The sequence below is a fragment of the Podarcis cretensis genome, assembly GCF_951804945.1.
Source record: "Podarcis cretensis genome assembly, chromosome: 3".
In the NCBI taxonomy this organism is placed as follows: Eukaryota; Metazoa; Chordata; class Lepidosauria; order Squamata; family Lacertidae; genus Podarcis; species Podarcis cretensis.
Window position 1 is genome coordinate 85,484,422 of NC_137172.1, and position 26,581 is coordinate 85,511,002.

At 42.8% G+C, this 26,581-nt stretch overlaps 1 long non-coding RNA gene across 1 annotated transcript; it reads left to right on the plus strand.

The window, feature by feature from the left end:
• Window positions 1–308: 308 nt before the first annotated feature.
• LOC307212963 lies at window positions 309–21,781 on the plus strand. The gene is made up of 5 exons (XR_013837298.1): window positions 309–476; window positions 10,587–10,791; window positions 13,906–13,964; window positions 15,846–15,952; window positions 21,612–21,781. It is a non-coding gene; the product is annotated as an uncharacterized lncRNA (long non-coding RNA).
• The last annotated feature ends 4,800 nt before the right edge of the window (window positions 21,782–26,581 follow it).

A 26,581-nucleotide genomic window follows, 5' to 3' on the forward strand; every position in this document is an offset into this window, starting at 1 on the left:
CTGTCACACAAACTTAGTTCACCAACCCAGCAGCTGGGCTGCAGAATGTCCTAGGCTGATGCTTTGCCAGAACCCTGGCCTGCATGACAGATGTCCCAAAATGACCCGAGTTGTGGCAAAGAGTGATCCTTTATTTGTCAATTGGAGAATGTGCTCTGGCCTAGCGTGAAGTCTGCTAGGCAAGGGAGATCGCTGGCCAACTTAGTGTTAACAGGGAAAATTCGACAGGGAAAAAAAGAACGCCCCCAATTTTTTTTTATTAAGGATAAAAAGACTAGATGACAATGAATATATTCGTTACTCAGTAGTAAATAGCAGAAGCTTCTTAACAATAATAGCGCATCTCACATTTTTGCACTGTGAGGCTTTTTGAACAGAGGAAGTGAGGTATGAAGTGTCAAATTTCCACTTGCTGCCCTGGAAATTGTGCTTGAGATTTTCCTGGTGAGCAATGGCCACAGCAGTGCTAGAAAACAGTAAGTGAAGATTGTTTATTCACTTCTTATTTAAAGTTTTTCTATGTTCGTTATCCAATATCACTGCCATAAAATCAAATAGAAAAGGACATTGAACTTATTCCAGATCTGAAACAGGCACTATATGTTCTTCTGTTTCAATACACTTTTCATTTCTTCTACTAATTGCTTTATGTTTTTGGCAGCTGGTTCATTTTATTGCCATTATCATTTGTTTCTATACCAAACAATCAAGTTGAAATACAGCTGATCTAGATATTGTTTGCCATATTTTTAAATTATGAATAGTTATTACAAGTTCAAGTAACCCTTGCCTCAAGTATTTCCACTAAAAACGGCACTGCAATAAAGGTACGCTTGGGGTACAATACTGTATTGCTGAAGCAGAGGATTTCAGGATAATTTTTCTCATTTATCCCCAATACTCCAGATCTAAAGCAAACTCATCCAGCTAAAAGCCATAAAATCTTATACTCATTAATGTACAATCAAGACTTTCTATCTTTTTATTCTGTGTGGAAAACTACAGCAGTCGCAACATCGGCAGGGAGTCCTATAACGCAACTGTAGAATATTTTAGAATGATTAATCTATTGCAGCAGTAAAAGTCTCCACAAGGTTATTAATTAAAAGAACTAATCTTGCATTTGGGGACTGCACAAATAATTGCTAGTAAATCCAATACCTCGGCTCACCAATGGGAGTTTACTTTAAATAACCTCTGAAAAGTATCTGACAAAGTTAATTGTGGTTCAGAATTTCCAATTTATGTAGAAGCAGCTAATAAAAAAGAATTTGTGTTATTTATCACCACTGTCCTAAAGCTGTATTAAAATCCTAGCCACAGCCAGTGTTTAGAACTTTTTTTTCCTGTCATTCTTTTGTACAGAAGTGGTTTGCACCTGTTCTATTCAGTTACCACTGCTTCTTCCATCTTTCTGTTAGTCCATAGGCACCAGCTCCTAGGGGCCAAAGCACTTTTGGGGACCCCAATGTATGTGTGTGTGTTTTTAGGGTGCCATGCCCCCAGAGGTATAGCAAGGTCAGGTGGTACCTGGTGTGGAAATTTTTTGTCACCCCTCCGCCTGTGACTCCTTGGCTGCTGGCCAAGCAGCCCCCTTTCCCCCAGCTCGCTGCAGGCATGGGAGTCACGGGTGGGAAGACACCTGTCCTCTCCCCTGCCTGCCTGCCTGTTTGCCTGCTTCCTCCAGCAGGGAGCGTGGGCAGCGGGGCAACCCCCCCCCCACCCGTGACTCCCAAGGCTACAGTGAGCCACGGCCGAAGGCTGGAGCTTTGCTGCTTTGTTGGTGGCCCTGACGGCCCATCAGGGCCGCCGCTTGCCGTAGGCTTGGGAGTCATGGGCGGAGGTGTGTGCTGAATGTCACCCCCCTTCAGGATGACACCCGGTGTGACCTGCCCCCACAGCACCCCCATTGCTCCACCCCTGCAGGCCCCCACATTGTTCAGTGGGTGCTAGGCTCTGGTTGAATGCTGTGTGTCTGCATTGGAAAACAGGAAAGGAAAGGGGCAATATTCTCAGGGCTAAGAACAAATACAGTGCTACCTCGGGTCACAGACACTTTAGGTTACAGATGCTTCAGGTTACAGATTCCGCTAACCTAGAAATAGTACCTCAGGTTAAGAACTTTGCTTCAGGATGAGAACAAAAATTGTGCGGTGGTGGCGTGGTGGTGGCGCGGTGGTGGCAGGAGGCCCCATTAGCTAAAGTGGTACCTCAGGTTAAGAACAGTTTCAGGTTAAGAACAGACCTCCAGAACGAATTAAGTTCTTAACCCAAGGTACCACTGTACAGTACACACACACACACACACACACACACACACAAACATACATATACACATATCCTACTGCCCCTTACACATCACAAAAACCTGCTAGTTTTCACTTGCCCTTATACAGAACTAGATTTTCTTATCCCTCACCTGTTTTACGCTTTTCTCTTCCCCACAATGCCTCATGGCCACTTTAAAACAGTAGAATGTGGAACAAGAGCCAGAGGTAAACATTCTAACATTCCTCCAGGGCTGACTTGAACATTCTCAAAGACTTCAAACGAATCTTGCTTTCATATATGATATAAAAAAGTTGCACTACGTTCTACAGTTGAACCTTGTCAATCTCTTTTGCTTTCCAAGCAGGCAAGGTGAACCAGTTCCTGATGGCACGGCTGCCACATGTAACCTTGCTTTGTTTCCTGCAAATCAACACACATCTGTGCCTCTGAATCACAGTCCATTTATCTGAAGCAAAGGAAATGTTCTGTTGAGACTTTGATATGCAATTCTGTGTGAAAGTCTTTTCTGCAGCATTTTTGACAATCACTTTTATGATTTAAAATGAAACAAAGGCCAGAAAGTGAGGGGGAACTTTGGGTGTTGGTTCTGCAGCTTCTTCTTTGGGGAACGGAGAAAACGATCACTTTTCAGCAGCTGACTGTTTATATATTCCCCCTTGTTTGCCAGTATCACTTGCATTATTGCAGAGGGAGGAGTTGTTTCTTCTGCAATTCTTAGATGAATAATTCTGACTATGGTTCTATATGCACGAAACTCTGGAATTGTAATCATTCCCTGGTTGACTGGCAGAAGAAAATTCCCCAAGGGACAATCTCAGCCTGGAAATTACCTCCCATCTCAAAGGCATCTAAACTCTTAAAACGTTTGGATGTAATGATGATTTTAAACAATAATTTCTGAGACAAGGCTCTTTGCAAATAATTTCCAGGAGCAAAATGCACCAGGAGAATTGCAGTGCAACAGGCTTAATCTATGGAACAATTGTAGTGATTGTTATTTAGGAAACAAATGAAAGCTGTTCATGCAAGACAGACTACCAATATAGCGATAAGTTATCTGAAAGTTCTGGTGAATGGGTTCCAAGAGACAAACAGGAGTTGGTAACTTGGGACTAGTTTTCACATAGATGGAAAACCAGTGACTTGCCTGTAGTCTTTCATACTGCAGGCGTGGGTGGGTGTTTGTGGGGGTGTTACTTGATGGAAAGCTAGCATACAAGGGAAAAGGTTCCCTTAGCCTAGTTTTCTATATGAGGGGCTGGTGGAATAAGGAGACAATTTATCATATGAATTACTGCCTGCAGTCTAAATTGATACAATCCAGACAAAGGTCTATCAGGGATATAACAACGGTTTGGGCGCAATGATGGCTACCATTTTAGGAATGCAAAATCAATAGGATTGTGTTTTAAAATTCTTGCCTGTTTTTTCCTGGACGACCAGGTGTATGCCGAAAGTCAACTGGGATCAATTTCTACATATGACAGCTGCCATAATGATGAAGGATATATTCCCTTTCATTTTAAATTCGATTAAAGTTAAATTAACGAACAGCAAATGCCGGCAGATTGCACACATATTCTTATAATAAGTAAAGAACTTTCTATGCCCAAGATGTTATCCTTTTATTTTTTGCTATTTTAAAAATGGACAATACGTTTAGGGCCCGGGGTTATAATTGTTCGACCTTATCGGGTTAGGAATGGCAAGGGATCCTCTCTCCTTCCATTTAAACCAGTACACCAATAAAAATATACCATATTTTTTGTTCTGTAAGATGCACCAGACCACAAGACGCACCTAGTTTTTGGAGGAGGAAAACAAGAAAAGAAAAAATTCTGAATCTCAGAAGCCAGAACAGCAAGAGGGATCGCTGCGCTGTGAAAGCAGCAATCCCTCTTGCTGTTCTGGCTTCTGGGATAGCTGTGCAGCCTGCATTCGCTCCATAAGACGCACACACATTTCCCCTTACTTTTTAGGAGGGGAAAAATACGGTATATTTTACCCTGAATAAGTGAACAGTGAAAGTAACTGCTTTGGCCATTGTTAGCCATGTGAAATTAATACTTGCTTTTCTCTGGTGTAAGCCACTGTCCACTGTGGCCATACATTATAAATGGAGGGCACTTTAATTTGCTTCTACTATGGTATTTTCAGCAGATCCATTTAGAGCTATAAAATGAATGAGCATGAAAAAGAGATGAAACCACATTTCTCTGGAATAATTTGTTTTTGCAAAGAAGCAGGTATGTGGTATAATTAAGCAGGGATGTCAGTGAACAAGGCAGGGACTTTTAACAGGTGCATCTTAATTATCCATAGCCAACGAAGATTAAGCAACAAGCAAATGATCCCCTGGACTGATGCCTGTATGAAATAGGCTGTGCTTATTTGCACGAGACACAGCTGTCATTTCTTAATGACAACTGAAGGGAAACAAGCACCACGCTGCATCTAATCATTTTAAGAAAGAGAGAAATGTGGAGGGAGAGAGGGAGGGAATCACCAGAGTCGTGAATTTAGCATACAGCCTTACTAGCTTATTTGGGGCAGATGTATACATATGCCAGGGCTGCTTCCTTATGAGGGCCTTCAATCCAAGTCAGTGATTTTCTTCAAGAAAAATAAGTGCTGGACCTGACCATGAAGTTCTTACAGTAAAGCATGTTCTCCCTGAAATGAGAGCACGTGTTGTGGTGGGGTCTACTGAGCCATCCCTCTGTTGCCAGGCAGGGTTAAAAAATAGGCTGCCTGGGGCAATGATTGGATGGCTGGGTTGCTGGGGCAAATTGCATGTTGCAATGTGGTGGGTAGGTCCGAAGGCTTTAAATATTGGGGCACTCAGCTTATTGCTTTCTCTTTCGCTGAGTGCATCGGATCACCCTCCCGCCCGCCCTGAGTTCAGCTTGACCTTGCTATGCCTGTCATGGGGTTGCCTGCTTTTGGGGCAGGGGCCTGGTAGGAATTTTGTCCATCTGGCTGATTGGCTGAGCCATGTGGTTTTTGCCTATTACGTAGCAAATCGTCACAACTTGTAAGGTGGCAGTTAGGCATTGGTTATAAATTGGAGGAGGGGTAAGAATAGGCTGGGCCTGTCCCTACAATGCTGGTGCAGAAGGGAATTCCGTTAAAGGAATCCAGGGGCTTGCCACGATTTTGTCCGATCCCTGAAATGGGACTAGGGCTGGCAAGCCCTGGGGAGCATGTGGGTGAGCGGTGAAGGCCTGTGACTCAGCTCCATTGCTTCCCAATATTGTTTTCCCTTCACTGGCTTCCGAGGGAGTTCGGAAGTCAGTTCTGTCCCAGGCGGGGGGACAGATAGTCTTAACCAATGCCTAAGCAACCACTCACAAGATATGTATTTTAATAAAGTTGTGGCAAAAATTATGCCAAAAACCTTAAACAAAAATTATGTGTGAGTTGTGAGTTATTTGAGGGGTGGCTTGGGGACCTCGACATGCAAGTTGCAGGGCACCTCTCATGCCCCACCTCTCATTCTCTTATATTCAGGCAGATGGCTAGGGCTGCATGGAAAGGCCCTTGTGCAAATGTGTGTGTGTGCATCACTATAGGCCTGATTGGAAAGCTTAAAGCCTTCCTTTGCTTAATGGGAGATGGATTGAAGGAAAGGAAATACGATTTGGTCATGGCCCGTATTTCACAGCTAGGAGCTAGGTGGAGTCATAGATCTCTTTAAAGAAGTGTAGACTTGCACACGCTGGCCAACTTCCATTTTGGCTTGAAATGTTCGTTTTGGCCTTCTCCGAAGTACGTAAAGTTTTCTATGGGTCACCATAAGTCAGACTGCAGACTTCATTTCCCACTATAACCCTGCTGTGGTAGTGCTATTTTGGTGTGGTATTTCCCAGCTGAAAATCCTCTAATTTTAATTATTTATAAATTGTATTTTTATTAACAACCAACAAGACGAAAGAAACTACCAAATAGACTTGTGCAATTCTTAAATACAGTTTGCTACAAAAGTGGTAGCAAACCACTTTTGTATTGTCAGCAAGTTTAAAGAAATGTTTCCCCTTAAAGATGGTAGAATCAAGGCTTCAGAGACAGATACTTCCAAAAGGAAACTAACCCATTAATCATATGTCTTCCCTTCGCTGCGGCAACCCTCATTAATTGATGGTTCCCACTTTCCAAAGTTCTGGGAAGCACTTCAAATTCTCCCTCTGGAATGCAAAGAGAATCAATGTGCAGCCCAGTTGCCTCTCCTGTTGCATTGCCAATAGATATCATGCCATTGATGCAGCTGTATCTTGCAGACGAGTTGTGTCTCAATGGAACATCTCAATGGAACATCTCAGTGGAAAAGGCCCTGACACACATGCTCTCCTGAATGGAAAGCTACATTCTCACAGACTGTTGATAAAGAGATCCCTTCTCTTCATGAAATCCATTTCATTGCTTCTTCTGTTGAATAGAAAACACCTGGGTTTTCTGATTAAGGTGTCATCCTCAATTTCACCATACATGAAAGCAGAGCAGCGAGCAGCCACTCCTTGGTTGCACATAACTGTTTCTAATCCTGCTTTCTTTCCTAGAATGCCATAAAACTATTTCTTCGTATGAACAGTGAAGATGTAAGAACCATTTATCATCCTCCTGTGCTGGCTGCCATGATGCATTACTTTGTATATTTTTCCTTTAATCAACAGAAGTCATTGGCAGCCAAACCAGGCTGGGACCAACAACATACAATATTATTGAAGAAACTCCTTCTGTGATCTTTTTATGAAATGTAGTATACTACTGCTGCTGCTGCTACTACTAATAAACCAAATTAACAAGGTGGGGAATAAATATCTCAGATTATAATGCAAACTCTCTCTCTCTCTCTCTCTCTCTCTCTCTCTCTCTCCAGTTTAAGAGCTATCCATATCAGTACTCATACCCATGCTCTGATAAGCATAATGGCCAGATTTGATTATATTAATATTTATGTATTTATTCAGTTTGTATATCACCCTTCATCTGATGATCACCAGGCAGTTCACAACATAAAAATACAAAATGAGAACATGAAATACATAATAAAACAAAAACAAGCCAATAACCCCCTTCCCACAAACACATTTGAAAGGCCATAGATTGCTTAATCAACCAAAGGCCTGGCTATAGAGAAACATTTTCAAATGGCACCTAAAGATATGTAATGCAAATGTCAGGCATTGGGAAGAGCATTCCACAAATGTGGGACCACTGCAGAAAAGGCCCATTCTTGTGCTGCCTACCTATGGATCCCTCATGGAGGATGCACACAGACTAGGACCACAGATGATGGCCACAGGGTCTGGGTCAGTCCATTCCAGTTCTCCTGCTGCAGCAACTCTTAGGAATTGTTCTATTTTAAGTCATGCTGTTAAGGTCACAGATAGAACATCTGACAAGACTGAGATGCTTCCCCATTGATTCCTTTCCCCTATGATGCTTCCATTTGAAACATGCAGCTGTATCTTGCAGATACAAATCTCTGTCTTCAGCAGTTGGGTTCTCAATGAGTACTTTATACCACTTGACATTTAGGAAGCTGGCAGATACTTTCCCACTACAATTTCTTAGAGACCAATCTAGAGCAGGACTCTTCTACTAACTTGAAGATTAAGCACTCTCTGCATAGGTTCACTTTCTGGATATCTGCCTCAGTTGCTTCCACATATTACGTGACTATGATATGATCCACTGTTTATCATCACTGAAACACACAGAGAGGAACTCAACAAAATGCTAAGGCCATTGTTCCAGATTCAGGTAGGTAGCCCTGTTGGTCTGATGCAGTCGAAATATATAAAAAAATTAAAAAATTGTCCAATAGCACCTTAGAGACCAACTAAGTTTGTTCTTGGTATAAGTTTTCGTGTGCATGCATTATCTTCAGATAAAGTGTGCATGCACACGAAAGCTTATACCAAGAACAAACTTAGTTGGTCTCTAAGGTGCTATTGGACAATTTATCATTCATAAAATTCATATATATATATATATATAAAATTTATTTATTATTTAATATATTTTGGCCATTGTTCCGTCATTGCAAGTATTTCAGCTTGTCAGATGAAACAATATCCCTCTCCTTCCTGCACAGGAGAGAGGAGAGATCCCCAATGTGCTAGTGGAAGTCTTTGCATGGGCTTCCACTAGCAGGACTTGTTGGTTGAATCCAGCCTGGGAGGTTTACCTGAAGACTGCCATAATTCTGAAAGCCAAGCTGCTTTATGTGGATGCTGGAACAATGAGAGCTGGTATAGCAGAGCAGCCACAAGAGCGAGCTGCAAGTCAGCAAATTAATGGTTCAAAGCAACCATGAATTCAAAATAAGTGACCTCAGGTGAGCTGCTATTTGCTCAATCTTACAGTCTGGTTCTGTATATGTGTACTCAGACGTGTGTGTTTAATAGGGCTTACTCCTAAGATTGCATTTTTAGCTCCCAACAGAAATCAGTGGCACCTTATACAAGTCTACCTAATATGCCCGTTGTAAGGATTACTGAGATAATGTATACAAAATATTTGAAATACGCTGTATAAGTGCTGAGGGTGGTAGTATACTATGGTATGTTTTATTCAGAGTGGCCCCATTGAAATTAATATAAGTTCGGTCAGAGGCTAATTCGATATAAAACTTAGTTGAATAATAAAACAAATAGCAACACACACAAAAACCTTCATGCAAAATCTTGTCATTCAAAGGTTCACTAAGAATACACGCCAAAAATTAAAATTAAATGATAGATATAGCAAGCACCTTTAAACATCCATGAACAATTCTACAAGTTGCTAAACCTAAATTAAATAGGCTCACAATGACACAATACTACCCCCCCCCATGTCTGGTGAATCTGAAATATTAAAATTCAATGCAAATAATTTCAGTCCCTTGAATTTTTCATTTATACGCATGCCATTTTAAACAGTGCTATCTCCTGATCATGCCTTGTGCATGACAATATATGCATGCAGCTGTTTCATGAACACAACTCTCCACACATGGGACAAAGGCCCAAAGCAATGAGCTAGGTGTCTGGTAGTATAGGAATCTATGCATGGACAATGCATGTAGAAGAGACAGAAAAGGAAGTGGTAAGGTATTGAACCACAGGAGCAAGTGAGCTCTCCAAAATTTGGCTTGGACTGACTAGTTAGCCAATCCCGTCCCCCCCCCCCCAAACAAGAAGAGATTGTCCAGAAACCCCACAATGCTGAAGCACATTCCGCTTTACTTTCTTAAAAGCTGTAAGGTGTGGTGGTTTGAGCAGCAAAGAAATTCCCTCCCTCCCTTTCTCTGACACTGCATGGATTAGCAGTGTGTGTGTTGGCTCTAAGGTTACATAGTTCCCCCCCGAAGCGCCAGCTTCTCCAGAGTATTAAGGAGGCTACGACACATGACTTCCTGATGTCATGAGAAGCCAGGGGGCAGAGCTGAACACCCTCTGAAAATTGAGGGGGCCTTACTCCCTCAAAAACTACATGGGGGACAAAACTGCCTTGGTCCCCAGGAGTTGGTGCCTAAGGTTCCCTCAAAGACTGCTGCAAAGGGAGGAAGGCAGGGGGAGAATGGGAAACCACTCTATGGAATCTCCTGCCTATAGACAATCCTGAAATATATTTACAAATCTGGTGGTTTAAGCACAGCTGAAAGGTGGCATGGAAGGCTCTCTTTTGGGCACCTTTAAACTTCAAGTAAAATAGCTCTCTGGTGTCAAGGTGAAATCTATAACAGCTAAATCTTTATGACAGCATAAAATCTCAAGCACCACCGTACTTCATTGGCATGCTGCAACTCACCAGCAAATCGACTGACTTCTCCAAAGAGCAGGGATATTCTGAGTTTCTTGATACGCTGCATCATCCAGTCAGAACAAGCGCATGGGGAAGAGATTCCTGCATCTGAAACGGAGTAAAAAATATATATATCAATAGGCTTCACATCATTAACGTTTAACCAGGAAAAAGTAGCCATAAGTTAAATAAGAAAATTCACTGGTACCCTCAGAACATTTATGAAACACTAAAAAATGATGACATTCTCAGAGCGAGAGAAATAAAGGTAAGAGTAATAAGAAATACAAGTTAGAATTGCTCCAAATATTCTCCTGACTTGGTTTTTAAGCAGGAAACAACTATCTGGGCTGAGGGGGGAAGGAGAAGCATTTCCCAAAGTAGAGTTTAATATTGAATATTTGTCTTTTTCAGTCCTGTTTCGTACCATCATTTTCCCTAGCTGATAGTGCAGGAAAGTCATTATAAAAATTCAGTATCAGTACTCTTCCCTCCCCTTCTAGGATGAGTCACATTGCTGATCCCTGAGTGAATGTGTTGAAGAATCACCACCCTATGTAGTCAACTAGGTTTGCCTACACCAAGGGGCAAACAAAGAAAATTCGGAGAGAGTGACACAGAAGAACATGTGGCGACTTTTGAAGCAACTGCAGAAAAATTGTCAAAGGGTGCAGTGGGAAGTTACTTTTGGCCACCTCCTGGAAAAAAGTAAGTACCGGTACTTTCATTTTAGCCCTAATCCTAATTACAAGAGTGTGAGGCACAGATTCAGTACATAATCTACCTTTGCTAGATATTAAAGCATGAATATAAAAATTCTAGGCAGTTCCAAATTAATACCTCATGAGTTATACTACTGCCCACTAGGGCATTAGACATTCCTCTCTCTCTATGCCTTTGTCCTGTGAGAAAGCCCCTTCTGAAAACTTCAAAAGTCATTTACGTTTCAGCTTGGGGAGCTATGTTTCAAAGATAAGTTCAGAGGTTCAGCTGGACATGTACAAGCCCTGAGGCATACCTAATGACCTCTGGAGTGTGACCACTGTTTTATAGCAACAGTATCATCCATAATTCTTGTTTAAACCTTGGACATGTCCCAGATCGGCAGCTTCTTGTTCCATCAGCTTCCAGTTTTCATTTTTTAAAAATGAATGGCTGTTTCTGACTGTTCCCACTGCCCATGTCAGATCTGTGTCTCATTTTTTACACTGGGATTGTTCTGCCTTGCCAATGGTTGAAGGAACAACACTTTTCATAGGTGAGAGAATGTGAGAGTGAATAAGCAATTAGCTATATGGCTGGTGTGATGTGCAGCAATAGCACTGCTGGAACGGACAATAACGTGTGTGTGTGTGTGTGTGTGTGTGTGTGTGTGTGTGTGGTGATTCAGGAATTATTTTAATGAGCATGGTTTCTATCAAAGGTACAAAAGTTAAGTGAGTTGGTCCACCCTGCATCGTGCCTGCACAAACTGATTAGATTTTACCTACGTAACCGACTGTCAATACTTGACATTTCACTGCTAAAGCAATTAAGTCTGTCAAGGAGTACGGTTCACAATAATACAAAGTGTCAAATATGTGGTACAGTTCCCAATATCACACGGGAGACTTTTCATATTAAATACATATATATTAGAATTTTGTTGCAGACTAACTTGGAACTTTCCTGCTTTGAATTATGATTTTATAGTCAAAGAATTTTTTAAAAAAGGAAATCACATTTGAAAGATTAAAAGGATTTTGTGCTAAAATATTCTGTGATGATGCCTGGGGTCTATTCACATAACTCCTAGAGCTTTGAAAATGCAGCATCTGTTGAAAGAGGTACATTGTTACAAATAAAGTAACTGAAAGAATACCTTTCACAGAAAAAATACCTTACCATTCACCTCCTCCTGCTTCATCTATTTTAATTGTAAGACAAAAAACATGAACCAGTTTTTAAAAACAAACAAACAAACAAACAAACAAACAAACAAACAAACACCTTGCTGGCCTTTTATCAAGTTTTAGACTAGGAAAAGCAAGCAAACGAGCAGTTTATGTGAAAATGCCAAACTAGCCAAAATGAAGGATGGTTTTTAGTTTCACTTTTTCCATTTCAATACCTTCAGGGTTACAGTGTGTACAAAGCTTTAGAAGGTCACAGGTTCACCATCCTTCATTTAAGGCTTTAGAAAGGTTAAAACCAGCACTTCAGATTGTGCACAGAAACAAAAGCCCCTTTCTCCAATAACCTCACAGTGACTAGATCCTGTCAACAACATGGCTGCCATGTTCTGAACCAGCTGATGTTCCCAAAGTCTTGACTGGATATTACTTAATTGTGGCAAGGTTACAATCAGCCAACCACACCTGCAACCAAGCAGGCTGTACTATTTATTTAATTTGGTTAGAAAGATTGGTGGCATAAATAGTGTTACTTCCAAGAAACCATGGTTGAGGCAGGGAAACATGGATGGAATTTCAACAAATTCAGCAGCTCTTACAAGTGTTCGCAAATGTTCAAAGGGAGCAAGAAAAGGGCTGTGGCAACTACAAAGCTTCCCTCATAGTTCACCTCATCCCATCTTGTTAAAAAAGAAATCCTAACTCTGACCTTAATCCATCCTGCATCATCACAGGGTTAGGACCCTTTTCTCAATGTTAGTGTGTTCCTGCTGTGCAGCCACAAGCCTTCTGCTACTGTAGCCCAACACAGATTATCGGACTGAAAATGTGCCCACAAATCTTTGGTTGATGTATTTAAATATAGCTTTATGTTTTTATCTATGCAGAAAGAGAACATTTCAGCATGAAAGGAAAGCTAACTTTTATTCGGGGACATTTATAGATTTTTGTTTTTTAATGATACAATTACAGAGTTCCCACTAACGCTAGTGTTTGATTACATGCCTAGAAGCAGAAGCTAAATGTTGTAATGGTAAGTCAAGCCAACATTACCACAAGCAAATGTTTTGACTTGTACTTAAAACAGATGAAAAAGATCGCTGATGGGAAGAGTGCAAGGAAGAGGGATGTAGGGTGGGAGGAAAAATATCAAAGTTAATAGCCAAAGGATGAAATAAAGCATGAATAGAATTTGAGGGATGGAGTCAAAAAACAGAAATGGGGCCAGGGCCGGGGGGGCCGGGGGCCGGGGGGGGGAGGAGGAGAAAAGAAAGCTCCCAGATAAAAAAACACATGATTTCTTTCATATCTGGAAGTTAACCAGCAGATTAATAGAGAATGGCATCAATTCTTCCATCCAGGATGGCAAATCACTCACATTACAAAGCCTATCTGGTCAGATTAGGTTCTTAAAAGTGCATGGAAGGTTAAAGGAGTTACTGTGCTCAGAACAAAACTAATTATGTTACATGCAATGTGAGAGACAGCAACTGAAACGAAATACAGTGAGATCTTGGTTCTTGAACGGAATCAGTTCCAGGAGTCTGTTCGACTTCTGAAAAGTTCAAAAACCAAGGTGCGGCTTCTGATTGGCTGCAGGAGCTTCCTGCACTCAAGCGGAAGCCGCGTCAGATGTCTGGCTTCTAAAAAACATTCGAAAACCAAAACACTTACTTCCAGGTTTTCAGCGTTTTGGAGCCGATCTGTTCATCAAGTAAGCAGTTCGAGAACCAAGGTTCCACTGTACTCAAGAGGACTTTCCCCCCCTACATAGAATTCCAACTTGGGGAAGGGGGACCTTAAATCTTTTTATGATCTCTTCTTATTGCAGGGAAATGCAACTTGTGACCCACCAAGCCAAATGCAGCTTAGCACCATGTATTGCAGCCCACCAGATGCTCAGTTGTCTCCCCCATTTTTGCACTCCTAGGCAGTTAAAAAGAGGACCAGGATATTGTCACGGACCTGGAAGGCCAGAATTCATGACTGGTGAGTTGCTTTCCACTTGGTTGGCCACAAGTGGTAAAGAGGCCTGAGTTTTCAGCTGCCTTGGTCAGCTTGCTGACTTCCCATCACACTAGCTTTCAGTGGGTGGCTGTGCAAATGCTGACAGCTTGACAAAGCACACAAAATAGCATTTGCATGGCACCATAATCTGTTGAAAAGCTGTTCTCCTACTGGGATGTCAAAAGGCACCAAGTCTGGCACATGCCACTGGCATTCCTACAAGCAACTGAGTGTATAGCAACTCCAGCTGGAAGTCACTGCTGACTGACTGAAAACCGCAGCTGTCGCACATGGAAGCGATCATGAGAATATGCCCTTCGGTGGGAAAAAGGCCAGCTCAGTCTCTTGAGCAGGAGAAGGCCATGCCAACAGTTTTGCTTGACTTAAAATCACAGAATACCTCTAATATTCACTTTTATTGTCACTTCCTTAAATAAACTTGCATAAAGACTATTTTAGAAATGTCTAATGAACACTACTACTTTGAAGGAGTTATTACAGCCACTGCAAGTCCACCATGAATGGAGGGACAGCCAGACATTGTTTATGAAGACTAAACCCCTGTGAAGCTAGCATGAAAGCAACAGAATTGCTCCCCCAGCTTGGAAGTGCAAAGGAGAAATGAAGCATTAACCTCACAGTTATACTGGACCTCAGGTGTACACATCATGTGTAAGAGACAAGACCCTCCCATTCCCCTTTCCATCTTGCTTATCAAGGTGAGCCTTCTGAGAGAGACTGGAGGTGGAGTGGTAGGCCCATGTTCTCTTCTCTAAAGCAGGGCTGGAAAACCTTTGACCCTCCAGATGTTGTTGGGCTTCCATTCCCATCAGCCTGAGACAGCATGACAAGAAATTAGGGGTGATGGGAGATTTAGCAACACATGGAGGGCCAAAAGTTCCTTAGCTCTGCTCTAAAGAAACACTGTGATTAGCTCACATCTTCTTATAAAGGCCCACTATGCATGACAAATGCTGATCCAAATTTCTAATAGTTGCTTATAACATTTCTATCCCACCTTTCTTCCAATGAGCTCAGGTGGTGTACACAGAATTATCCATCTTAGTACCTCAGTAACAATATGGGGATGAGATTGTGTGACTGCTCAAGGTCATCCAGTGAGCTCCATGCTGAGCAAACATGTGAATCCAGGTTTCTCCATACAGATAATCTACATACAAACCACACTGGCTTTTCTACACTACAGTGGCTCTCAAGCATTATGAAGTCTACTAATTTGCACCATATTTCCAGTTTTGGCTCCCAAAATACATGGTCTACGTAGACTGATTTGATATGATTAATGATTATCCAAATGAAGTGCAATAGCCTGTCAAAACAATGAATATAAGAACAGAAGGTTCATTTCAAAAACAGTCAGGCCTTCTTATTTAGGTTCATAGGTCAAGCTAGGCAGCCTTCCGCAACTTGTTGTCCTCCAGATGTTGTAGAACACAATTACCATCAGTCCTAGCCAGTCCTAGTCAATGGTCAGGAATGAGGGTAACTGTATTCCAAAACCTCTGGTGGACACCATGTTGGGGGAGAATGAGCTAGAGTGTCACCAGTGAAAATATTCTCTTGTTTTATTCCTACAAACCACAAAATATATGGCAAGAAAATCCCCATTCTCTTTACATTTTTTTTCTAGAGGGTCTATACGCAAACAGGATTCTCTGTTCATTCCACTGAATACATTTTTTGTTTCTCAGAAATGTGGTTCTTTAGGCTGTCACTCATCATTACCCGGAAAAGTAATTGAGACAGATATTAAAACACGATCTTGTGGAATTAATGAAGAAGGTTATCAGTCAAATGAAATCAAATGAGAAGAGCTTTAACTCCCCTTCTATTTTCACACAGAGAAGAAAATGAACTGCAGACAAATTTTTAATTGTTATGGGCTAGACAAGATCAAGATGACAGACAAGGAGCACCACAGTGCAGGAAAAAAAGAAGACAGAGCCAAGGTTAACAATAAATAAATCAGACATGCAGTCCCTAACCCTCTTTGTACTTAAATCTCAAGGATCACAATTTTCATTAAACAAATGATGCACCAAGCAGTTTGCAGGACGGATTCAAACACATACTAGAATTGTAGGTTTGTGCATCTGAAGTGGATTAAAATGCACTGTCGTCCTAGCACTGAGTCCCTAGATGGACTTTGGGCAGTTTGAAAAGTGAGGGGGAAAACAAACCATGAGCCTTAAGTCAAGACCCAACCTTGGCTACAGCTTGTAGTTTCTCTGGGGGAGATAAGCCACAATCCTGGGTTTGAATATCACGCCAAGCCAAACCATAGCTTGGCTCCAGGCAGCACAACAGCAGGAGGACCAGGAGAGGAGAGGAGTGAAGAGGCTGCAGTTTTTATTGCAAGGATCTGCACCCTTGTGTGTTTATGCTTAGTGATGGTTTGACTTAAGTGCTAAGTGTCAATCAGGCCACTTTGTATTCAGTGACACAGTAACTATAATAAGAAGAATAACAAGTGTCATATATGTAAGGCTTCTAAATCTCATAGCCAGTGGCGGAGCAAGTTGATTGGGTGCCTGGGAGCAGGACACTCCAGCCAGGGCAGGACGCTCCGTGGGGCCTCCAAGGAGTCTGTTGCCTCCTCCCATTCAGCCGCCCTACAGCTGAGGGGGAGGTGGTGGGCGGACCGTTTGGGGCAGTGCGGAGCCTGTGTGCATAAGCCTCTTCCAGGAACGACGCATGGCTTAAGTGCGCTGCAGGCCACATGGTGAGTGCTGCCTGGCAGTTTGTCACCCCGCCTCAGTGGTGACACCCGGGGCAGACCGCCCCCACCACACCCCCTTCCTCCACCCCTGCTCATAGCGCTGGTGCTGTGATGTTACCAAGTTTCGGTTATTATTTCAGGCTGAATCACAATTCTGAACCTTTAAAGGTAAAGGTAAAGGGACCCCTGACTGTTAGGTCCAATTGCGGATGACTCTGGGGTTGCGGCACTCAGCTCACTTTACTGGCCGAGGGAGCCAGCGTACAGCTTCCAGATCATGTGGCCAGCATGACTAAGCCGTTTCTGGCGAACCAGAGCAGCACACGGAAACGCCATTTACCTTCCCGCGGGAGCGGTACCTATTTATCTACTTGCACTTTGACGTGCTTTCTAACAGCTAGGTTGGCAGGAGCATGGACTGAGCAATGGGTGCTCACCCCGTCGCGGGGATTCGAACCGCTGACCTTCTGATCGGCAAGCCCTAGGCGCTGTGGTTTAACCCACAGCACCACCTGCGCTGAACCTTTAGGACTATTTAGGACTATTAATTAATTTAGGATTATTTAGGACTATTAATATTTACGACCATTAATTTAAGGACTGCTATCTAGGTGGCTGACTGCCTGGAAGTCTCATCTGGTGAGATAGTATTTGCCCATCATCTGCCAATGACCAACAAATTCTGTTACATCCATTGAAATTATGTGGGAACTCATTGCAAAGCAGATTAAGTGTGGAGTTTGGAACTGACAGGGTTAAAACTCCGTGGTGTCCTGTATCTGGGAGGAGCTGGACGCAGAGAAGTGCGTCACAGTCTGTGACACTGTTCAGACTTGCTTTCGCTTCTGTCTGAGACGCAGCTCAGCTCGGAGGCTGCGTGTGTGTGCCTTTGGAGCACAGAGAATGTAAGAGGTTTCTGATGGATTTACTGCTTTGTAAATAAACGCTTCTAGAGATAAGAACCGAACTGTCTTTGGACTTGATTTATCCCTTATCTCACACGGACGCAGGACCGCTGCTACTCTGCTCTCCTGCCAGGTCAGCTCCCCGGCAGAGCCGCGCAGGGAAGCCTGACTGGACGCATCCATACTAGTCCACATATTTAAAATATGAGTGGCTTCTTAACTGGACAATTTGCCTTCTGATCTAATGACACGAGGAGAGAGAGGTTTAAAGGAAAATATTGTTCATGGATTCTAGCTAAAATGGGCCTGTGGACGTAGCTAAATGACAAGACCAAGGTAACCCTTCCCAATTTCCAGACTCTACAGTAAACACATTGTGGAGCTCTCCAAGGGTTCACACAATGTGAAGGTCATAGGAGCCAACTTCTCGGGGCAGTGGGGGCTTCGGCCCCCACAATAAAATATTTAATAAAATGGCCAAAATATTTAAAGGTTCTGCGTCTGATGGGCATCCCTTGCCAGGGATGCAAGCAGGCAAACAAACTAACACCAACTGCACTGATCTCCTTAGCGGAAGCGGTACAAAATTGGAGTGATGTAGCTTCCAATTACCTTCCCTCTTTAACAGCACATTTGCAAGAAAATAGTTGAAAATTGCTGAAATTAAAGCATGCAGAAAAAACCTAAAGGGTATTTCCAATGTTTCGTTCAAATCAGTCAACTACTAATCTAAATATGGCTACTTCAGAGAAAGAGAACAATCAAAGGAGGAAATTTATGTTAGCGCTTTGGAGAAAGAAAGGCAGATGGCTAGGAATGAGAAAAAGGTAGCATTTTACAGGGAATGGTCTGATGCAGTACAAAGTATGTGGGTGTCCCTATTTGTGCATTTTTGGTAAAAATATGGCAATTGTCAGAGCTGCCCAAGGTCCCAGCTCACAAAGGACCAACGCCAGTTCTTGCTATATACAAAAGTCTTTATTAAGGTTCAGTTTCCATTTCAAAGCCGCGGCGTGCAGCTCTACGTCCCAACCCTAGACCGCTGAAGCTCCATCTGAATCTCCTCCCCCTCGACACCAGTTCAAGACCCTAGCCTTGCTCCACCTCCTCCTCTGCTCCTTTCTCCTCTGGGTCCTTCTGCCCGCTGGGGTGTCACCCTTTCTGGACTCTTCTGATGCTGATTCCCCGGATTCTTCCCCCTGCTTCCGGCGTGCTTTAGGACTTGGCTCCCAATCCGAGCTCCCTGCTGTCCCGCGCGCCTGTACATTTGAACTTGGCGCGCGCGCCCAGCCGGCAACCTTCCTCCTGACCGTTACACTGCTCCTGTCACTGCTTCCCCCTTCGGGGGGGCTAGCTGGGTCTGACTTCCCCCCCGTTCCCTCACTCAGCGATAGGGGCGTGGTCAGCCCTGACTCATCTTCTCTCCCCACTGGAGGGGAAGCCGGCCCTGACACGTGGGACTCTTCCCCCCCGCTCTGGTGGGGAAGCTGGTCCCGATCTCCAGCTGCTGCTTTGGGAGTTGCCGCTGGCCCCTTGCTTCTGGTGCGTCCCTCCCGGGACCCCCCTTGCCCTGGCCATCGGTGCCCCCTTCTGGGAATCTTCCGAATCGCTGGAGAAGCTCATGGAATCTCTTGGCCCACTGTCATATTCTCCTACGCTGCCCTCGGATTGTTCCCCTTCGCTCTCCGCCTCCTCTCTCCCCTGTGCCTCTGCTCCCGAACCCCTGACAGCAATAATTTGCATAATAATAATAATAATAATAATAATAATAATATACAAATTCAATGAGCTGTATAGCATACTGAAGATGTTTGTCCAGTACTTGATAATGAGCAAGCTTCACATCCCAGATGCAAGGAAGGGAGACCACTATTGTAAATACATATCAAATATTCACAAAATAATCATCTCAAGTAGAAAAAGGACAAAGAGAACATATTGGAAATGAAGGTGAATTCAGTGGTGCTTATTTAATAAATCTGTTTTCAAGGGAGTTGGGTTTTTTGTTTTAGTTTTAAACACTACTACTAGGACAAATTACTCTATTTCAGGTTGTATTTGCCACTGGAAAAGAGTGATATTTATGAATAATTCATCTAAAAATTAGCTTTCCCTCAATGCATTAAGCAGCCTCTCTTGATAAGGGTGATCTGAAATTGAAAAAAATAATCAAGCAGCAAGTATTTTTAAAGGCAGGGGCATATGAATGCCAATAGTGATCCTGTTTCTACTATTAAAATGTCTTTATGTTATTCATAGCTATACAAATTGAGTTGTTTTCTTTTATCTGAAAAAGGGACCACAAGCTTGAATAACAATTATAAATATTAACATATTAACTAACCAAGTGACATTAGTGTCAAAAAAAGAAAAGAAAAGAAAAGGCAATAAGCAAAAGAAAAAAGGAAGGACTTCAGGAACTGCATCAACACTAGTATCCAAAGTGCATTCATAGAGTCCCCCAACCTTTGGGGGCCTCTGGGTGAAACTTGGAAATCTAAGAACCGATAATGGGCAGTAAAATTATGGTGCTGCAGTTCCTGTGGAAGTAGCTCCATTAGGAAGCCATTTCATAGCCCCAAACAGGCAATGCCCAGAATTTTCCTTCCTTTCTCACTTCCCCAAAACAGCCCCCCCCACACACAGTGAGAGAGAAAAAGAATAGGAGAGTTCTCCTTTGCTGGGGGTATTTGTTATATATTCAGTGGTCTGTTTGCCTGAGCTGCAGTCTGGACCAAGGATTCAGAGCCCCTGATTCGATACATGATATCCAATCACAGAATATTTTAGGATTTGGGCCTCTGCCATTGGCCCTTAAACTCTGAGTTATGATTCACAGCTTGGAAGTTTAGAGAGCCAATCATGTTGGGAGTGGGAGTGGCCCAGGCCTTCAGAAATGTATATAAGCAGTTGCTTTGCCCCTGTTGTCCAGTTCTGTTAGTTCAATAAAGGTTCTTGCTGTTATCACTTTGTCTTGCCTTGTGGGAACCCACGTACACTTTAATATTTATGTGGCAGCCACAATCTATCAAGAATGTTATGCTTGGATCCTGCATTGTAGTCCCTGTGTTTATTTAGCAGCATCCTGTACTAGATTACCTCTGAGGTCAATGATTATGGGGCCACACTAGTACCTTAACCTCCGGAGGGGGTTTGTCACATTTAAAACTTATTTAGCATTAAGATGCACACCAGAGCACAGCCTCACTTTTCTTTTCACATTGTTTGCTCTTTTGGCATTTGTTCTCCTCTCTGAATCTACTGATCTTCCTCTGTCCCCAAACACTCAGTTTTCACACTCCTTGGATCTCTAGCCATCCTCATTTGCTAGTCAGAAAGGAAGGCTTTTTAAGCATTTCCCACACATTATCTGTTTTACTCAGGTTTTAATTGGCTGCTTTTGAAATGCATTTTTAACTTTTAACTCATTGTTACACACACAGAGCCTTTGGCTACCCACAATTAAAAGCTTTAAAATCCCAGTTTCGGAAAAGAAAGAAACAAGGACTGTAGAGAAAGATCCTCATAAAAAAGGGCTCTCTAATGAGCCAGCTCTCATTTATTAAGAAATTTAAAATTAGAAATAGCAAGTCAATTCACAGCACCTCCTTGTTATTGTCAATTACAGCTTTCTGGTCCTCAAAAGAGTTTTAACAACTCTGGGCTTGTCACATCTCTTTCAGGTAACCATTAGCCGCTCCAGTAACAGAAAATTAATTCGCAAGCTGGTTCTTTGGCTTGGCAGTTTCAAAGATTAGGGAGTTCCAAGTTTTGGCCTGTAAAGACAGCAAGCAGGTTTCTTCAGGAAACTTTTGCCATGAAGCAGCTGAAAAGGCAGGCTAACTTGCATACAGCGTCAATGACCTTGGCTGCTTCCAGATGACCTGTTTATTGAGCATTCACCCCAGTTTATTTGCACAAGGTTTGTGAGGAGGTATGGCGACATCAACTATTTATTGAGGGTTCATTCTGCTTTGTTTGCAGGGAGGTGATATGATGTTGCATCAAGCAGTTGTTACCCCCTTCCACTTTGGTGCGCATTTCACTGTCACAGCAAAAAGTTTGCTTTGTGGAGCAGGGGAAGCAGGGTTGTGGCACAAGATACCAAATCAGCTTTAATTGCACTTCCTGAATTTGCCAGTGTGCGCCTTGAATTCCACCTGAAAACAGCGACATTAAAAAACAAAGAATATAACATTGGACTGTTTTTGTCTTGCATGATGTTATTCTTAAAATGCCATTGTTGTATTTGAAATGATGCTTTTGGAGGCTATGATGCTTGTGAAAGAAAGTCTTCAACTTCTCCATTTGCGTGTTTTTCAAATGACACACATATTTTTACCTTTCAGAAGTGTGCACATTAACGGTGCACGCGAAAGGCTTTTCAATGCTTGTGATTGTGAGTACAGTCATACCTCGGGTTGCAAATGTGATCCGTGTGGGAGGCATGTTCGCAACCCGCAGCGTTCGCAACCCACAGCACTGCATTTGCGCACGTGCATGACACAATTCGGCGCATGCGCGTGATGTCATTGTGTGCTTCTGCGCATGCGCGAGCACCAAAACCCAGAAGTAACCCATTCCAGTACTTCCAGGTTCGGCGCAGTCCACAACCCGAAAACACGCAACCCACAGCGTTCATAACCCAAGGTATGACTTGTATAGCAAGGCTGGGTTATTGGTGCCATTACATACTGCACATTGACTCAATCTTTATCACTTGAGAGGTAGCTATGAACACAAAGTTTTCCCGTATAGGTGCACTGGGAGATTCCTCCCCCTGCCCCAGGTTAATTCTTTAGAGTTATTTAAAGATTCTTGTGCCTCAGTTTTTAATAGAACCATGGCTAAAATGTGCGTTCCAGTTGCCTTGTTAAACACTAGCATTTAATTCATGTCACTATAGAGAATAAATCCTACTTACCCCATTAACACAAGTCAATACTAAATATAGAAACACTCTCAACACTCTCCCCAAGTAACTGTTCCACCTGGGAACATATGCATTCTATGCTAGTCTGATAGCCAAACCAGATGTGGCATTACTGTACTTACATGAATATATTTAAGGTGGGTTTGGGGTTTTGTTTTGTTTTTGTTATGCAAATAGCAGCCATGAGGAAGCCTGATGGGGAAGGCAGAGCTTAACACATGCTCTCTCAAATAGCAACTTCCAAGAGATGATTTTGTCTGACCATGGCATGGAGAGTTATGTTTTCTTTCCTCCTGATGCCCAGGTGTTGATTTACATTTGTGCAATTAATGTCATGTCTAGGTACACTATGAACCTACAGCTTTGCTACTGAAGCCCTGCCGCTGTATATATTTTATTTGTAGCCTGTGTTTTTTCCATCTTTAAACCTCAAGATGGCATACAAAGGGTTTTCAGGCTATTTCCTTCCAGACATTGAACAGTCCTGCGAAGCTTCAGCAAGGCAGCCGCATTGTGTGCCTTGGGTCTCATTGCTTTGTGAAACTGGCTTATTAATTCCAGTGACAGGTATGGAGAAAACCATTTGAACAGAAATGAAGTCAAAAATTAAAATAAACTCTGCTGGTCTCTCAAGGCCCATTATGCGCTCTCTCGTTATTATACGATAACGCCAGAGACTGTTTTCAGATCTAGTGCTCTTCAAGGTAATGATCGCTATTTGGATTGTACAGGCAGATGGGTAGGAAACTCATTTAAGTTTAATACAATTAGCAGGCTGTAGGCATTTGTGATCCCTTTCCAGTTCTCCCTGTGTGTTTCCAAATAATAGTCCAATAAATTTTGAATGTTTTTTAGTTGGTGCCACTGTTCTGTCATCTTATAGATATTCTTAAAGGCTGATCAGAATATGCTTGACTTTCTCAGTCATACCCATAAATCCTCTCGAGACTCAATTAATTTAAAGCAATGGAAGCTCAGTGGCTTTCAACTTAAAAGGCACTGGAGAGACACATTAATCTATTTTTAAATATTATCCATCCTTGTGTTGGGTAGCTCGCAGAGTGGCAAGAGAGGCAACTAAAGTCACCGAGACTATTCACAACCTAAGGCAATTCATTATATTTGTATGGAGCGATTCCACATCTGCAAACCAGCTTATTATTAGTGCTGGGCAAACAAACAAACCAGCATGAAAACTTACTGAACATGGAGCTTATGCCACCCCCTTTGAAATGACACCTGCCCAACACCTGGGAAGATCCTCTCGCTTATCCGCGGCACAGATTCAAGATTAGAGTACTATAAAGGTTCTCAGTTGTCAGCAAGGTGCTGTTTTTAATATCTCTGATAAAAGTTATGCATAATACATGAAAGAAGACTAATTGCCAGTTCACCACTCACTCCCGAGTGATTTATATTGTGGGTAGCGGTTTCATTTTTGAAAAATAATCCAGTAATTTAAAAAATCCTATTATTTTTTAAAATATATGAATACTTCTTTTAGCCATGAAATAATGTTAGCCTTAAGACATATTGAAGAGTTTGAGTGAGGAAGGTGTAGAAACATGAAAAGGTAGCATTCCTATGCACAGTTGCTTTTGTTCCAATCTCATTTAAACTCAGTGGGATTAATTTCAGAGTAAATGTGAATTGAATTCGGCTGCGTGAGTGTGATCTCTAGGCAGTCACAAACTTGGCAAGTGGGGAGAGGCATGTGGGAAGCAGAAGATTAAGGATTCACTTTTGGATATCACTCAGTGTTCAGCTAAGGCTAATTTCAGCACCACAAAATAACCAGTTTAGAGAAGAAAACCTGGGAGTGTGTACCTGCACAATAATCTCTGGGCCGTCCCAAAACATAAACACACACCTCCAAGAGAACACCTTCCTTTGAGGCAGCATAGAAGTGTGTCCAGCCTAAACACTGCCCCAAGGTTTATTGCACCCCTGTATACCCCAGGTTCCTTATTCCACACTGGCAATTCTTAGCCAGGGGCCAGGTACCATGCCCGGCTGTGTCTTGTGCCAGACACAACTAAGAAGGCTGTTTAACAGGTGGTGATGCTGACACAGCACAGGAAATTTACAAGATTAGCTTTAGGGATACTACCAGTGTTGTGTCTTGTAATTGCTGTTATAATAAATGGCCCTATTAGACATTTTAATGTTTGAAAAGCTGATTTTCCAAAAAAGAACCCATTTGACTCCCTGCAGAGATGACATATTATATACAGTACTCTCACTTTCCAGCCATTTCCAATAATAATTGAAGATGGGAGGGAGAATTGTTGGCCTGTTGTTTCTTTTGTTGGTCCAATTGCTCTCTCAAAAATAAATTCTTTTGCAATTCTTTTAAAGTTTAACCTAATTTTTATATGGCAAATTCATCATGATTGGCAGGTGACATTAGACAAGGTTGTGTCAAAGCAAGTGTTATCCCACACTTTCTAGCGCATTTCCCTCTTACGATTCTCATCATAAAAATTCCAATCTTTTGGAGAAGTGGGTTTGTTGAGCAAGACCTTCCAATCAACTATAACTGCGGGACCAGAATTAATAATAATAATAATAATAATAATAATAATAATAATAATAATTTATTATTTATACCCCACCCATCTGGCTGGGTTTCACCAGCCACTCTGGGCGGCTTCCAACAAAACACTAAAATACAATAACCTATTAAACATTAAAAGCTTCCCTAAACAGGGCTGCCTTTAGATGTCTTCTAAAAGTTTGGTAGTTATTTTTCTCTTTGACATCTGGTGGGAGGGCGTTCCACAGGGCGGGCACCACTACTGAGAAGGCCCTCTGCCTGGTTCCCTGTAACTTGGCTTCTTGCAGTGAGGGAACTGCCAGAAGGCCCTCGGCGCTGGACCTCAGTGTCCGGGCAGAACGATGGAGGTGGAGACACTCTTTCAGGTATACTGGACCGAGGCTGTTTAGGGCTTTAAAGGTCAGCACCAACACTTTGAATTGTGCTCAGAAATGTACTGGGAGCCAGTGTAGGTCTTTCAAGGTGTTATATGGTCTTGGTGGCTGCTCCCAGTCACCAGTCTAGCTGCCGCATTCTGGATTAGTTGTCGTTTCCGGGTCACCTTCAAAGGTAGCTCCACATAGAGCCCATTGCAGTAGTCCAAGCGAGAGATAACCAGAGCATGCACCACTCTGGCGAGACAGTCCGCGAGCAGGTAGGGTCTCAGCCTGCGTACCAGATGGAGCTGGTAAACAGCTGCCCTGGACACAGAATTGACCTGTGCCTCCATGGACAGCTGTGAGTCCAGAATGACTCCCAGGCTGCACACCTGGTCCTTCAGGGGCACAGTTACCCCATTCAGGACCAGGGAGTCTTCCACACCCGCCCGCCTCCTGTCACCCAAAAACAGTACTTCTGTCTTGTCAGGATTCAACCTCAATCTGTTAGCCACCATCTATCCTCCAACTGCCTCCAGACACTCAGATAGGCCCTTCACCACCTTCACTGGTTCCAATTTGAAAGAGAGGTAGAGCTGGGTATCATCCACATACTGATGAACACCCAGCCCAAACCCCCTGATGATCTCCCCCAGCGGCTGCATATAGATGTTGAAAAGCATGGGGGAGAGGACAGAACCCTGAGGCACCCTACAAGTGAGAGCCCAGGGGTCTGAACACTCATCCCCCACCCCCACTTTCTGAACATGGCCCAGGAGGAAGGAGTGGAACCACTGTATAACAGTGCCCCCGCTATGTGACTGGCATTGGCTAGCACAATAAATTTATTGATGATGGTATGTGGTGCAGTGGATAGTGTTGAACTAGGACCTAGGAGAACAGGGTTCCAATCCGCACTTGGCCATGAAGCTCACTGGGTGACCTTGGGCCAGTCAGTCACTCTCAGCCTACCCTACCTCACAGGATTGTTGTGAGGAGCAGGGGGAACCATGTAAGCCACCTCAAGCTCTGTGGAGAAAAGGGTAGGCTCTAAATGCAATAAATAAATAAATAACAAATAAAATCCCACCTGAAAATGGTGGCCCCC